The sequence below is a fragment of the Lactuca sativa genome, chromosome 9 (genome assembly GCF_002870075.4).
Source record: "Lactuca sativa cultivar Salinas chromosome 9, Lsat_Salinas_v11, whole genome shotgun sequence".
In the NCBI taxonomy this organism is placed as follows: domain Eukaryota; kingdom Viridiplantae; phylum Streptophyta; class Magnoliopsida; order Asterales; family Asteraceae; genus Lactuca; species Lactuca sativa.
Window position 1 is genome coordinate 105393615 of NC_056631.2, and position 15341 is coordinate 105408955.

Sequence of the window (15341 nt, forward strand, 5' to 3'; positions counted from 1 at the left end):
TATGTAGCCCCATCAACACGAACTTTGATCACCAATGAAATAATACTTTGAATAGACGACATGATACAAATCTTGTTCTTGTATATATCTTCCCCAAGGTCATTATCTAACTGAGTAATTGTTCCCCACTTAGAAAGAGTTTTTCCTGAAAGACTCTTTACTCCACGTAGAAAGAGGTAATCCTTCAACATCAACCCACACTATCCGTTCTGATGGAACAAAGTATCGATCCCATACTCTCTTTTCTAATATCCAATGATCCATTGCATTACTACCCATAAAGTTTTTACATGCATTAGTGGAAGTAAATTCAATCAACACCCACCAACCTCCCATATATCTCATTTCTAAATTATCAAAGCGTTCATCCAAACAGAGCACCCGAAGATTGGGAAGGGTAGTGAAGTCTCTTGCCTTAACGAGGCATGTCCTTTGTTTTCTTTCTACTATGAAATCTCCAGAAGTAAGATCAATAATCTCCTCCACGTTTTTACTGTTGGTAGTATCATTGATTGAGCCTTGAACCACATTCGCATAAGACTTAATACTCACGTCTCAATGTACCACTATGGAATTAACAACGGTCTGGGGTTTACAAACATTGTTTTTCAAGGAATGGGGAAACGAGGCAAACATTTTATATGAACCAAACCAAACATCACAAAGTTGTTTAATCAGATAATCACAATTGCCAACACCTAAAAACCTAATGAAACCAAACCATTTCCCTAGTCTTGATAGTGTTTTTGCAATAAAAACATCTACTATCTTACCCAAACGATTACAGGCTCAACCACAAACCCGCTGTATGTCTCCAACTTGAACAAAATCAGGAAAATTCATGATAAAGAGGGAGGTTATATTGAACATTACTTGAGTTTTTCTTGAATGATAGCTAGTATGTTGAACCCTACGGTTTCCATTCACGTTCCCGTGATTGACTTCCGTCTAAATGTTATCGCCATCTTAATGAAGACGTGATTTCACCGGCGTTCGAAGATTGGAAGATTTCAAAAAGTTTGAAATCGCCGGACCCTATCATGTTACCTTTCTTAGTAAATTCTTTATACATTGTGGTAAGTATGTTGTTAATATTGAAAACAAATATGAGTACAATGCAATTATAGGTCATGAATGGTAGTTTGCTTGCTGATATAATAGTTTTTGTCGCAGACATTTTTTGCCTTGCAAATATTGTCCTCGAGTTTTTAAAGTTATATCATGTTACCTTTCTTAGTAAAAAAAAGTATATTTTTTTTCAATAATTTCCCGTGAGTTTTAAAGTTATATCAAGTGTGTAGGAATTGACTTTCACAAATTTACAACTTCGTTTTCGTATTGTCATGTTCTTTGTAAATTCAGAAAAAAAAGAATGCTCCCTTTTTCAGTTATATTTTGAAATACTTAAACAAATTATTGAAAGTGGTAGCTTTTAAAATTGGATAGGTCTGGTGGTGATTTGAAAGTATCCTCCTTTTTGCATTTTGAAAGAGTAGATCAGCATTAAACCTGGTGAGTTCATAAGTATTTTAGTGTCATGGTTTGTATGAAAGTGTTCGAAAATATTTGATGTAAATGTTTGTAAGTGTTTGTAGTAAATGTTTGTATCTCCTAGAAAATCCTCTATTTTCTACTAAAAGTAGCCTTCTACCAAGGCCCAAATCTTCTGTATGTTGTTTGTTTGTAAAAGTGTGTATCTTTCCCAAGTATGACTACCATTACCAAAATATAGTTTACATTACCGTTTATGGGAGAATATCACAATGTGAATACAATGGGAAAATAACGATGTACTGTACTATTGTATATAAGTAACTATCAATGTGCTAATTACATTAAACCAGTTTGTTAATTAAGGTAAAATATGATGAGGTTGTAACCATACTTGATTGACTATTGAAACACGACGCTCGAAGGTGTCGAAATGGTATGACATTCGTCACCTGTAGACAAACAGGTCCCGCTATAGCTAGCAGCAAGGTGTAGGACGGTCAGTACCGTATAGATCTATGCACAAAATCATGCTTTCCCTACAGGAGACTCTGGTTACAAAACGTGAGACAACAGTAGATTGCCATGCCATGAAGTAGTGGCTCACATTAATGTTATAGTATTCTAGTGTTTGTATAGTATTTTCTAGTGTATTGTATGTTCTCTCTGCTCTAGTGTATAATATTTTCTCTTGTACAATGTAGTGTATGTTCTCTTAGTTTCTCATCATGGTATGTTCTTGCTGTTTCTCATAATAGTAAGTTTGTATTGACTCATGAATGAACTGACTCTAGTATGTTTCATTGTACTAGAAATAGTGAGTAGTGAACCTCTAAACTATACATATTATAGTTTACTAGTAATGTTGTTTGAATGACTGTGTATGTTTGTACACCTTTTCTAACCAAAGGTGCCGAACTGTTGTAAGAACTTTTATATCTATGCACATATACATAATATATAATTAAGATTCAAACAACATTCGGACAAACAACCGAATACCCTAAGTCCATAACCAAACAAGGAACAGGAAATAAAGTGAGCTATCAATCCTAAGCCCTTTCAACCTTATTTATATAACTATATTTGTATAGACATGATTTTGACAATATATAAGTTTAAAAGAATTTAATAAAGATTTTAACATATAAAAGAGTTTTAACCATTTGAATGGTAACAGATGACTTGATGTCAGTTTATAAAATGTTTTGAAGAGTTTGTTTGATAAACAGTTTGAAGTATAAGAAAATTCACTTGTTTGATAGTTATTAATCACATGTGATTAATATAACAACTATAATGTTATCAACTTGTATTCCCCCCCCCCCCCCCCCCGATAAAAGCATTTAAAATCATTTAAAAGGTAGATTAAGGGGTATGAACTCACCTGTAGTGAGTGATACGAATGAAATATCGGTTGTAGGATGCTAAGTGCTAAGTGAAATCTCGGGCACAAACGGATCCTATAAGGCATATAATGAAACATATATGTATATAATTAGTGTTTATACAACTAATCATGCTAGAGAATCACCTTAGGGACTAGGAAACATTTATATTGAAGTGTTACAATCACAAAGGATTGCATCTAAGGGGTTTACGGCCACACAACGGAGTTTACGGCCATTGTGTTTACGGCCTAAGGGAGTTTTCGGCCAATGAGTGTATGGTCTTGGAATTTACGGCCGTACACTCATTGAAGTTCTTGCAAACGAGGTGTTTTATGGCTCTAACAGACATTCCCTAAGTGTTCTTGGTCCTAGGTTTGGTCTTGAAGGAGTTTGAAGCCAAAACATGCACCAACACAAGAGTTTACGGCCATGCAAGGGTTTAGGGTCGTAAACTCTTGGTGTTCATGATCTAAATGATGTTTAAGGCAAGGAATCAAGTGTTTATCAAGCCAAACTAGAAGATGGAAGAGATACTTACACTTTGGAGGCTTGAAGGGGGTTTCACGGTCCCAGAACAAGTAGCTGTGCTTGGTGTTCTTGGTGAGAATGTTAAATACTAGAAGATCTACCCAAAAAGATGATTTTAATGGATGAAATCAAAGGGTGATACAAGATCAAGAAGGATAACAACTAATAAAATGGAAGGAAATCTTACATTTTGGAAGATCAAGGTGAAAGTTCGATGATAGTTGAGAGAGAGTTGACTTTTCTTGACTTGGGAGTGGAAAAAGTGGTGAAAAATGAAGAAGTATCATACTTTTGGGTGAGTTCACGGCCAGCCAAGGGTTTACGATCGTAAACCCTAGTTTATGGTCGTAAACTCCAATTCATGGAGTTTTCCAGCTTGTATGCTGCACACTAAACTCTAGAATATACTTCCTAATATTCCTTCTTGAAGGTACTAGGCTTAGAACACTCAAACGGACCCTAAACAATGCCAAAAGATAGCAGAAACGAGTTTGACTTTGATTGAATTGAATGATTGTACAAGATAGAAATTTCGGGTTGTCATATAAGGACTTCAGGAAAATACATTAGCAACAAGTGTGTCGATTATAGATATCTTCAAAAAGAACTTGCTACTGTAACTGAAGAAATCGACACATTGAAAAATCATTTTGAAAATTGTGATTTCCATTTAAAAAAATATGATGTGTCACGTGAAAAAGTTGCAAAAATGATTGAAAAATAATTAACATTCAAAGATAATCAATCTAAGGGGTTAGAGTATCACAGTGTTCCACCTCCTTTCAATGACAACTATAACCCACCCCTTGAGAGTAATGAGGTCGAGACACCTACTCAGTTTGGCCCACTCCCTGAACCAGCTTCATTTAAGACTAAACCATCTGGGCCTCCTGAGGTTATTAAGGTGAATGTTTTTGATGCTTCTACTTCATGTGCATGTAAAGTAGTAGAGGATGAGAACAAGGATAGCACGACTGAACAAATAAACGACTCTTTGAACTCTGAATCTGTTGCTTCTAATCAACCTGGTGTTGGTAAATACAGGCCACCAAAACAAGCAAATCAGAGTGCCTACTGCAACTGTGCTTGTGGGAACAATAATAGACAAGGAAGGGCATGCCACCAAAGGCAGGAAGAAACAACTTCCCAGTGAAGAAAAAGACATGTTTTCATTGTGGAACACCTGGACACAGTGCCCGGAACTGTCCAAATCGCACATACATTTCCTACTACGCACAAGGCTGGCAGAACGCTGCAAGAGGGAGATACTTCAAAAGAAACCCTTCGAGTCCACGTTCAAACAATGGTGACTGGAATGCGCAAAAGGCCAAGAATCAAAATCCCAAAATTAAAAAGGGAATGACGAACAAGAAGTCCAATCCTAGAGTTGCTCCAGTGAAACCAAGATCGGTTAGGTCAAAGTCATCTCGGCGATCGACTTCAAGTTTGAAATCAAGTGTCGAGACACCCATATGCTCAAACAAGAAATGGGTTAAACCCGACTATAGATATGTTTCGAAGGTTCACTCTCCCAAATCACATAATGACACTAATATTTCTTCATCTTCTGTTTGTGATAAACAAGATATGTCATGGGAGAGAGTATCGTGCAAGAAAAAAAAAGGTCGAACCAGTTTCAAAATGGACTAGGTTCCAAAGACCAACTAAACCCGCAGTTTGCTGGAGCGGCTATGGAGGAATATCATCAGACTCCGGTTTTGAAAGACCCAATTAGTGGTTTGGTCTAGGCTTTGCATTGTAATAGTGGTTTTGTATAGATAGAATATTTTGGTAGGTTTGGTGGTTGTTTACGAGTCTGTAATGAGTTTACTGCCATAAACTCTTTTTGGTCATAGTTCCCTATATATAGAGGGTTAGCCAGTCGTATTTTGTTGTTGATGCCTAATTGTTCACGGTCGTATATCAAGTTGTACCAGATGTTTTCAGCAATAGAACGTGTGCAAGCTTGATTTCTTTCTTTCTATTCTTATTCTCGTTTCTGTGATTGTGTTTGCTATTAATCACTGGTAACATCCATTCTCAGGACCTTACAATTGGTATCAGAGCAAAACCAGCGTCAAAGGCACTCTACAATCGATCTTGGAGCAAGTTTTCATTGATTTGAGACTAAAGTTCATAATTGTTTCATAAAGGGTTTTTAGTCTAGTCGAAAAACTACAATATTCAAGTTTTTGGCCTGAGCTTACGGCCATAGTCACTGTTTACGGCGGCACACTCTTTAAGATTCTTGGACCGTAAAATCGCATTCTTGAGCCGTGAATAAGGAATATTCATCAACCGAAAACTGTTTACTCTTGGACCGTAAACTTCATACCATGAACCTCTTTCGACCGTAAACTCGGAGTTTACGGCCGTAATCTATAGGTTACCGTAAACATCGTTTACGGTAGTAAATTGTCCTTGACCAGAAGCTTAATTAATCATAAATAATTTAATTTCTGTCTCATATTAATTAAAAAAAATTAAATTATAATGGATTCTCAAAGTCAGACAAATCATCACGAGCTGGATTCAATAATGGGCACAACCAACCGGATTTCTAGACTTTTATCCGCTGAAGGCTTCCTAGAATGGAAATACAGAATTGAGAAATACATAAAAATGAAAGAATTCAAAATCCAGAAATGCATAATCAAGGATCCAGTCAGAATAACCACTACAGTTGCAGGGAAATTGGTTGACAAGAAGATAGAAAACTACACTGATGAAGACTTCAAGAAAGTTGAAGAGCAGGAGAAGGCTTTAGCCACTTTGACCATGGACCTGTCTCTAGATATTGCTCAAGGTTTCAGGGAGTATACCTCTGCTAAGGCTTTGTGGGAATTGAGGTCTATGAGGGAAACGAAGACATGCGGGAGAGACGCCAAGATCTGCTGCGACAACGATTCAATATGTTCAACTATGTTCCTGGAGAGACTCTTGAAGCATAGCTACAACGGTTCACATCTCTTAATACTGAAATGACTATAGCTGGGATTTTCTATACAAAGTCAGAGATAAAGGCTTTGTGGGAATTGAGGTCTATGAGGGAAACGAAGGCATGCGGGAGAGACGCCAAGATCCGCTGCGACAACGATTCAATATGTTCAACTATGTTCCTGGAGAGACTCTTGAAGCATAGCTACAACGGTTCACATATCTTAATACTGAAATGACTATAGCTGGGATTTTCTATACAAAGTCAGAGATAAATAAGAAGCTACTGAATGCTCTCCCAGAATCTTGGGACATGAATGTAGTTGTCATCAAGAAGACTAAGGACCTTAGCCGTCTCACTCTTGCTGAAGTGATGGCTGTCATCAAGGCTTGTGATATTGATGACAAGCAGCGAGAGATCAACCATGTGAACTCATACTCAGCTGCGAACCTTGGCATCTCTACTAACAATGCTCTTTCATCCTTTTCTCTTTCTCTTCCTTCTGCAGGTCAATCATTTACTACTCCGCAAGCTCAGATTCAGACTTTTCCCACTCCATCAGCTTCCTCTGCATCAGCCATGCCTTTCTCACAGAATCAATCGTTCATGGCTTCTCAAGCTGCTTCATCCTCAACTGGGGCTTCTTCTTCTTCAAGGGGAAATGAGGGCGATGAAAATCTTGCACTTGCTTCAGGGCTTGTCAATTGCTACAATGCACTCGTAGCCGGGGATCTTCCGCCCCAACTATCATTTGCCGATCTTGATCAGATTCACCCTGAAGATGTTGAGGAGATGGATATTACATGGCAAATTGCCATGGCAGTTTTTAGGGTGAAACAGTTTGCCAAAAAGATTGGAAAGAACAACTGGGGGATGAGTGCTGACAAGAAAGTTGGGTTCAGCAAGGGAAAGTTGTGATGTTTCAACTGCCACGAGCCAAGGAATTTTGCACAGTCATTCGACTGGGAGGATCAGATGCAGGCCCTGAACTTGTCTGGACCTCAAAATGCCCATCTGGCACAAGTCTGTGATGATGCTCCGGCAGAGATTGTGGCAGCTGAAGACAAAATGATGGAGCTGCAGTTTGCGTTGATGGTATCTTTTTCTCATGAACCTAATACAACCAAGGTAAGACTACCATTATGCTCTCAAGCTTGTATTGATTATGTTAAAAATCTGCATGAGAAAATTAAGACATTAGGTAGTGAAGTAGAAAGCCTTAAGATTCTCCGTGAACTTAATGACTCACTAAAAAAGGGAAGTAGAAGACCATAGATATGAAGGTTACCAACTCAGAAAAGGTCAAAAACCACTTAAAGCCCAATTGGAATCCAAAATAAAGGACTTTAGGAGACTTCAGGAAGACTACAATAATAAATGTGAAAGTTATGATTATGTAATGAAACAGAATGCTGAACTAGTGGCTGAAATTGAATCTTTAAAGTGCAAATTTGAAACCGCTGATTTTGATTTTAGGAAATTTGATGTCTCGAATGAGGTAGTTGCAAATATCATAGACCACTGCATGCAATTTAAGAGAAATAAATCAAAGGGTCTAGGTTAGAATCAAGTGCCTCCTCCCTTCAATCATTCATATCAACACAAGCCCTTGTCCAAAGAAGAGATTGCCAATGAACCATTCATGGTTTATGGAAAGCCATCTGGTTTTGTTTCAGGAGGATTTATTAATGTTGAAAGTACTAACATTTCTACTTCTCCTGCAGATCAATCCTTGAATTAGTCAAAGCACGAAGTTGAAGGATCTGTTTCTGAAAATAAAATTAAGTCTAAACCTGAAGTTTCAGTTTTGAATAAAGACAATATTTTTTCTGATGTTTCAAATGACAATGCTTTTTGTGGTGGTGTTTCTATTGTTTCTGAAACTGTTTTGAATGGTTTGAAAGTGTCTACTTTGAACAATTTAGTTGACAATTCTGATGTGTGTGATAATAAGTTTGAAGAACCACCAGTTTCATAATTTTCCCCATCTGATGTACCCTCACTTGCCTCACAACCTAATTCTTAATCATGTTCTTGTGAGAGAAGCAAGGGTGTTGGGATGGAAAACAAATCTGATCAATGTAGTACAAGTTATAACAATAACAAACATATTTGTTTCAATTATGGAGTTGGTGGCCATATAGCTAGAAATTGTCAAAATCGTATGTTTGTACATTTTGAATTTCCAAGAGGAGAAAATGAATTCAGAGGAAGGTCTTTAACTAGAAATTCCTCTATAAATCATTCCCGGAATGATGATTGGAAAGATGATCGGAGTAGAAAAGGGCCGTTTTTCAAAAACATAAAATAGTTTTTCATTACAAAGTCCCAGGCCGTTTGCCAAAACCGAGCATGGTCAAGCCAAGGTCGGTTTCGTCAACAAGCACCAGTGAGTCTTCAACCAACCCTGGTAGAAAACCCACATGCTTCAAGCAAACTGATAAACATTCAATCTCAAAATCACCCGGGACTACTAGAAAAACCTATTATCAATGGCTGACCAAGCTGGCTTCCAACTCATCTTCCATGTCCTCTGAAAAATCCGAAAATTATCAATCTGAAAAGGCATTGGGACCACCCAGGAAAATAATGACATGGGTTCCCAAATCTAATTAAACCCGCACATTTTGCAGGGACGGTTGCATGGGAATGTCATCAGACCCTGGTTCGTCGACAGCGGCTGTTTCCGGCGTATGACAGGAGATATCGCCCAACTGCACAACATTCAATCATTTAATGGGGGATACATCTCCTTTGCGGGTTGAGAAGGTGGCAAGATCACTCAAAGAGGAACTGTCACAAATGGTGTTTTAAGTTTCGAGAATGTTAATTTTGCTCCCGGACTGAAGCATAGTCTGTTAAGCGTATCTCAGATCTGTGACAAGGGCTATTCTATGTATTTCACTAATAAGGAATGCATGATTCTCAAGCCAGGCTTTGTCATCCCAGAAGAATGGATACTTGTAAAATCTAAAAGGGATGGTAATGCCTATATCATTGATATGAATAACAATCTTCCAGAACAAGTTACATGCCTTTTCTCAAAGATCTCCGAACAAACTGCAATGTTGTGGCACAAAAGACTAGGTCATGCCAATGCCAAGAACTTGAATCGTCTTGCGAAAAATGTGATGGTACGTGGATTGCCTGTCAAAGACTTCATTACGTTCGAAAAATGTGTGTCATGTGCCCAAGGAAAGCATCATAGAAAACCACACCTGTAAAAAGAGGTCAACTCAATTAGCCAGGTGCTTCAATTGCTACATATGGATTTGTTTGGACCAGTAAATGTTCTCAGCATCAACAGAAATTCTTACTGCCTGGTTGTGATTGATGATTTCTCTCGGTTTATGTGGGTTTTCTTTCTATCTAACAAAGCTGGAGTTGCTGATTTGATTAAGAAGTTCATAGTATTAATTAAGAACCAGACAAACAATCGGGTGAAGGCGCTTCGTACTGAAAATGGAACAGAGTTCAAGAATTCTGTACTCAATCACTTTTACACATAAAAGGGTATCATGCGTCAATACAGCTCTGCTCACACAGCCCAACAAAATGGTGTTGCTGAAAGGAGAAATAGAACGTTAAAAGACGCCGCAAGGACGATGTTGTGTGATTCAAAACTGCCATTTTTCTTTTTGGGCGAGGAGATAAACACTGCCTGCTATGTTCAGAATCGTGTGTTGATCAACAAAGCTCAGATGAAGACCCTGCATGAAATTTTATATAGTCACAAGCTATCCGATAGTCATTTCCGTGTATTTGGCTGTCCTTGTACCCTTCTTCACTTAGATACCAACCCGAAGTTTAATTCCAAGGCCGATGACTGTTACTTCGTAGGGTATGCTGCTCGCACTGCTTATAGAGTCTACAATAAGAAGACAAAACAGATTGTGGAATCTTATGACGTGCGTTGGTTGGAAGAAAATGAGACAGACGCCAGAGTGGATCCGGATTGGTTGTTTGATTACACATCGTTGTTCAAATCATTAAATGTGTCTTCGAGTGGCTCATCTGGATCTATTTCTGGTTTGAAGAAGATTTCTGAAGATGAAGACGAAGAAGTTGTCTACAGACCTCCATCTGTATCCTCTTCATCATCCAATGGGAAGTCCCCAACTTCATCTGAGTGGGAGTCCCCTGCTATACCAGAGGGGGAGTCCTCTGCTATACCATAGGGGGAGTCATCTGTGCAACATGATAGTCCTAAATCTCCTGCCCAAAATGATACTTCTGATGCTGAAGCTACGCCATCTACTCCTATGGAAAGAGGGTTCATTCCTAATAACGCTTCTGCAACATCTTCAACCTTTATGGAACTACTCTTTCTTGAACATATCTCAAATGAGTTCGTAGCAGAGCCTTCTGGTGCCGCTCAATCAGCAAATGAAGGAGGTATCAACATTCACACTCTTCCTGTCTCTCTCAATGATATCAACCAAGAGATACCTTCAATAATTCAACGCAATCATCCAAGCGATAACATCATTGGTTAGCTGGGCGACGGTGTTAAAACAAGAAGTCAGAGTGGAGATGTTAATACTTGTCTCTACTCTTGCTTTATCTCTCAAATAGAGCCCAAGAATGTTGAAATGGATCTGAAAGAGCCCAGCTGGGTAGATGCAATGCATGAGGAACTGCATCAATTTGAAAAACTCGGTGTTTGGAAGTTAGTTGAGTTACCAAAGGGCAAGAAGTCTCTTGACACAAGATGGGTTTATCGCAATAAGCAGGACGATTCAGGGGTCATTGTGCGAAATAAAGCTTGATTGGTGGTTTGCGGGTTTCGACAGGTCGAGGGTCTTGATTACACTGAAGTGTATGCTCCAGTAGCTTGCCTGGAGGCCATACGTATCTTCCTAGCACATGCTTCTTACATGAACTTTACTGTGGATCAAATGGACATCAAGACTGCCTTCTTGTATGGCAAGGTGAAGGAAGAAATCTACGTTGATCAACCTCCTGGGTTCCTTGACTCAAAATTTCCTAATCATGTCTACAAGTTAGACAAGGCATTGTATGGGTTTGTAACGCCTGTGTTTCCGGGCTTGCCATTTTTAGCAATGTAATAGTCTAGGTTAACCTTTGTAACCCGTTTTGAAATAATAAGAGTGTATTATTTGAGTATTATGTGTTTTGTGCTTAATTGCTTAATTATGTGGTTTGATTAATTAAGAATAAAAATAAGCATCAAAATTAAAGTGTAAAATAAACTAGATATCTTTGGATAATGTTGTAGTAGTTGAAACAAGGTTTCCGAATATATATAGAACGCCCAAATCTGACTTCGTATGAGGAAGTTATGATTTATCGAAGTTTCGGCTTAGCGGTATGCAGCCTGAAATACTCGATTTGAGATCGAGCGGTTTTTAGCCAAAGCAATCTAAACGAGGATCGAAGGTCTCGTTGTTGGTATCGAAGCGATGAAAAGTTAGGCGAGAACGGACGTCAATCGAAGAAATTATGAATTTATAACGAAGTTTTTCTGTCCCGGCCTATTAAAAATAAATAATAAAAATAAAGTTAAAATTAGCCGACGAAGTCTAAACGAAAGTTGTAGAGCGTAGTCTCACCTTCGCGTGGATATAAAGAACGTCGAAAACAGAGTTCGTATGAAGAAGATATGAATTTCCGAAGTTTCTTAAATAATTTGTATTTAAATTTAATTGGAAAATCCGACATTATCCGAAGAGGAGTCATCGGACTCATCCGAAGTACGCCTCGCGTACACCGAGGAATGTCGACACTCGCACTCGAGCACTTCGGATACATAAGCAGTGACGATTTCAGAGCAGTACGCCCTGCGTACTGCTGTACGCCCCGCGTACTCCGAGGCTCCAGCCTCCTATAAATTGGATCCGAAGGCAGCCGACTCAATTGCTATTTTTCTCTCTTCTCTCTCCTGTTTTGCATCGATTTGCGTGCCAGAAATACCCTGAAGCCCCGGTATTATTCTCGAGCCCCGAAGCAAGTCCTGAGATCTCGAGAAGTGCGATTCCTGAGCCGAAGCTCTGCCCGCGAGATGTTCGATTTTTGTAGAGATCTTCCAGATCTGCTGAAGAATACTACTTCTGCAAGTCGTAGTGCTGTCCGATCATCTTCTGATCAAGTGAGTGTATACTACCTTTCATAAACACGATAATAATACAAGTATGGTTCGAGTGTATTAAGTATATTGTTGTTTATAGGTGTGAGTGTGTGGTTACTTTCTTCTAACGCATAATTATGAAGTATTTTATATGAAATACGTGTTATGTGTATATTTTGTGTTATATGTGTGATTGTATATTCACTCTCTTCTATCTCATGGATCTGATTTGTTTTCTATGAGATACGTGTTATGTGTGTGTGCCTCATCTGTTATGTGGAATATGTATTGATCAAAGCATGCTATACAGGTTTTTATCCACATATAAAAATGTATATTTTATCTACTAATATGTTGGGTAGAACATGGGTAGATAGTTGGTGTGTAATAAACAGATGAGAGGCCTCGTTGTTGTTTGATTTAGTCATCTAGCGGAGTTTAGATGACGACCACAGACTTTTCTAGATAGTCTTGTGGAAACATTAGCAGGTTCGCCACCTGTAGGTGTTAATGAACTTGGGTGTTCATTCGTTGTACTCTATCCCCCTCATGGTTGCCTTATTTGACTTATATTGCTGAGGAACCCCTGAAGCATGTGTTGTCGCCCCGATGAAATATTCTTAGACTAGGTCCCTTATGTTAGTTGTCTTAGGGACATAAAGTGAGAATAACGGGAATGAGTAATTGGGTTATTGTTGGTTGGTGGAAATTAAATATAATTATTTATTGTGGGTTGAAAACCCTATATGCTCACCAGGCTCCCAAGCCTGATCCACTCAGTTTTATTTGTATTACAGGAAGTGGCGCGAGGGCATAAGATGGATGAACCATCAAGTTGTTTTGTTTACAAGTCTGTATATGTATATATTTGTTGAATGACTTGTATTGTTATCATTTATGCTTATTGGTCTGTATCGGAACATGACACCCCGAGTTTTGATTATATAATGAAAATACACTTCTTTTATGAAATGCTTTGGTAAACATTGTTTTATCATGTATTGTTTTTGGGAACAAATTCCGCAACTCTTTCAAATCAAAAGGATTTACTCTGAAATTATTTTAAAACCATAAATGAAAATCGGTCTTTTCTGGCCGGGATTTTGGAGATGTCACAGGGTTACATCAAGCTCCTCGAGCGTGGTATGCAACTCTAACAAAGCATTTGCTCTAGCGTGGTTACTCTCGTGGAGCTATCGATCAGACTTTGTTTTCAAGCATGTCAGCAATGATCAGATTCTTGTGCAAATCTATGTTGACGACATTATCTTTGGGTCGACCATTCCGCAGCTCTGCAAAGAATTCGAAGGTGTAATGAAGAAGCGGTTCGAAATGAGTTTGTTAGGAGAAATGACCATGTTTTTGGGGCTTCAGGTTAAACATAATTCAATCGGAATCCAGCTACATCAAGCCAAGTATGTGGAGGATATTCTTGAGAAGTTTGGGTTTCATGACGCTAAATCTGCTTCAACACCAATGGCTGAACGACCTCTTCTGACTCCAGATCCTGACGGCGAATCCGTAGATCAGACCCTCTATCGATCGATGATCGGATCGTTGGTGTATCTTACTGCAAGACGACCGGACATCATGTTTGCAGTTTGTCAATGCGCACGTTATTAGGCTAATCCTAAACTTTCACATCTTATTGCTGTCAAAAGAATTTTTCAGTATATCAAAGGGAGCCCAAAATTGGGTCTTTGGTATCCAAAGAATTCTGAGTTTGATCTTTATGCTTTTGCTGACAGTAATTATGGAGGCTGTGAGCTTGACAGGAAATCAACCTCAGGAGGATGTCAATACCTAGGTGACAGACTAGTTTCGTGGCAACGCAAGAAGCAACACACTGTCTCAACTTCCACAGCTGAGGCGGAATACGTTGCTGCATCGGCCTGCTGTTCTCAAATCATCTGGATCCAATATCAGCTGTTGGATTACGGTTTGAATTATTTAGAAACCCCTATTTACTGTGATAATGAAGCCGCTATTCAAATTGCCAAAAATCCAGTCCAACACCCTAAAACCAAGCACATTGACATTAAAATTCACTTTATCAGAGACTGTTATGAGCGTTCACTAATCCGACTGGAACAGGTCCCTACTGCTAATAATGTGGCGGATTTGTTCACAAAGCCATTTAATCAAGCTCGTTTCGATGTGCTTGTGGGTTTTCTGAAAATGATTCGTTTTGAGGATTACGTTTTTTTATTTTTTTTTTTCTTTTTCTTAATTCTTCATTTTTTTATTTTTTTATTTATTTTTTAGGGCAGATTAAATTTGCGCATGTTATTTTTTATTTTATTTTATTTTATTTAATTCTCACCCATGCACAAATTTAGGGGGAGAAATAAAAACAAAATAAAAAAAATAACAATAAAAAATAATAAAAATCCAAAAACATTAAAAAATCTGGAAAATTAAAAATGTTGTTGTTAGTCTTTTTTGCAGGTGTTGTGATGGGAAATAAAATTAGCAAGTGATAAAGGGCAATCTGAATTTGCGTAATATACCTAAATTGATTTGTCTACGCTCTATGCTCAATGCGCTGGTAGGCACGAAAGATTTTAAATGGACTTGACTAGGGAAAGTTGAATCTAATGAATTTAAGGACTTGGAAAACTTTGACCTAATTAGATCCGTTTAGCATGATGCTCGGATAGGTTGAGATGGGAGATATACATGGGAATCTACCTGTCACATTAAATAACCCGTATCTAGAACTGTGGATTCACTTTTCCTCGATGTGCAGATTCTGTCCTTAATTCCGGTTGGATGGGGTGACTGGGGTATTCCGATAAACTAGGTCTGTAAAAAGTTATTTTCTTTCTTTCTATCTGTTAGTCATATGTTGCCTCCTCTGCGTGATCGAGAGATCCGACCTGGACTGTAACATATGCAACTCTAT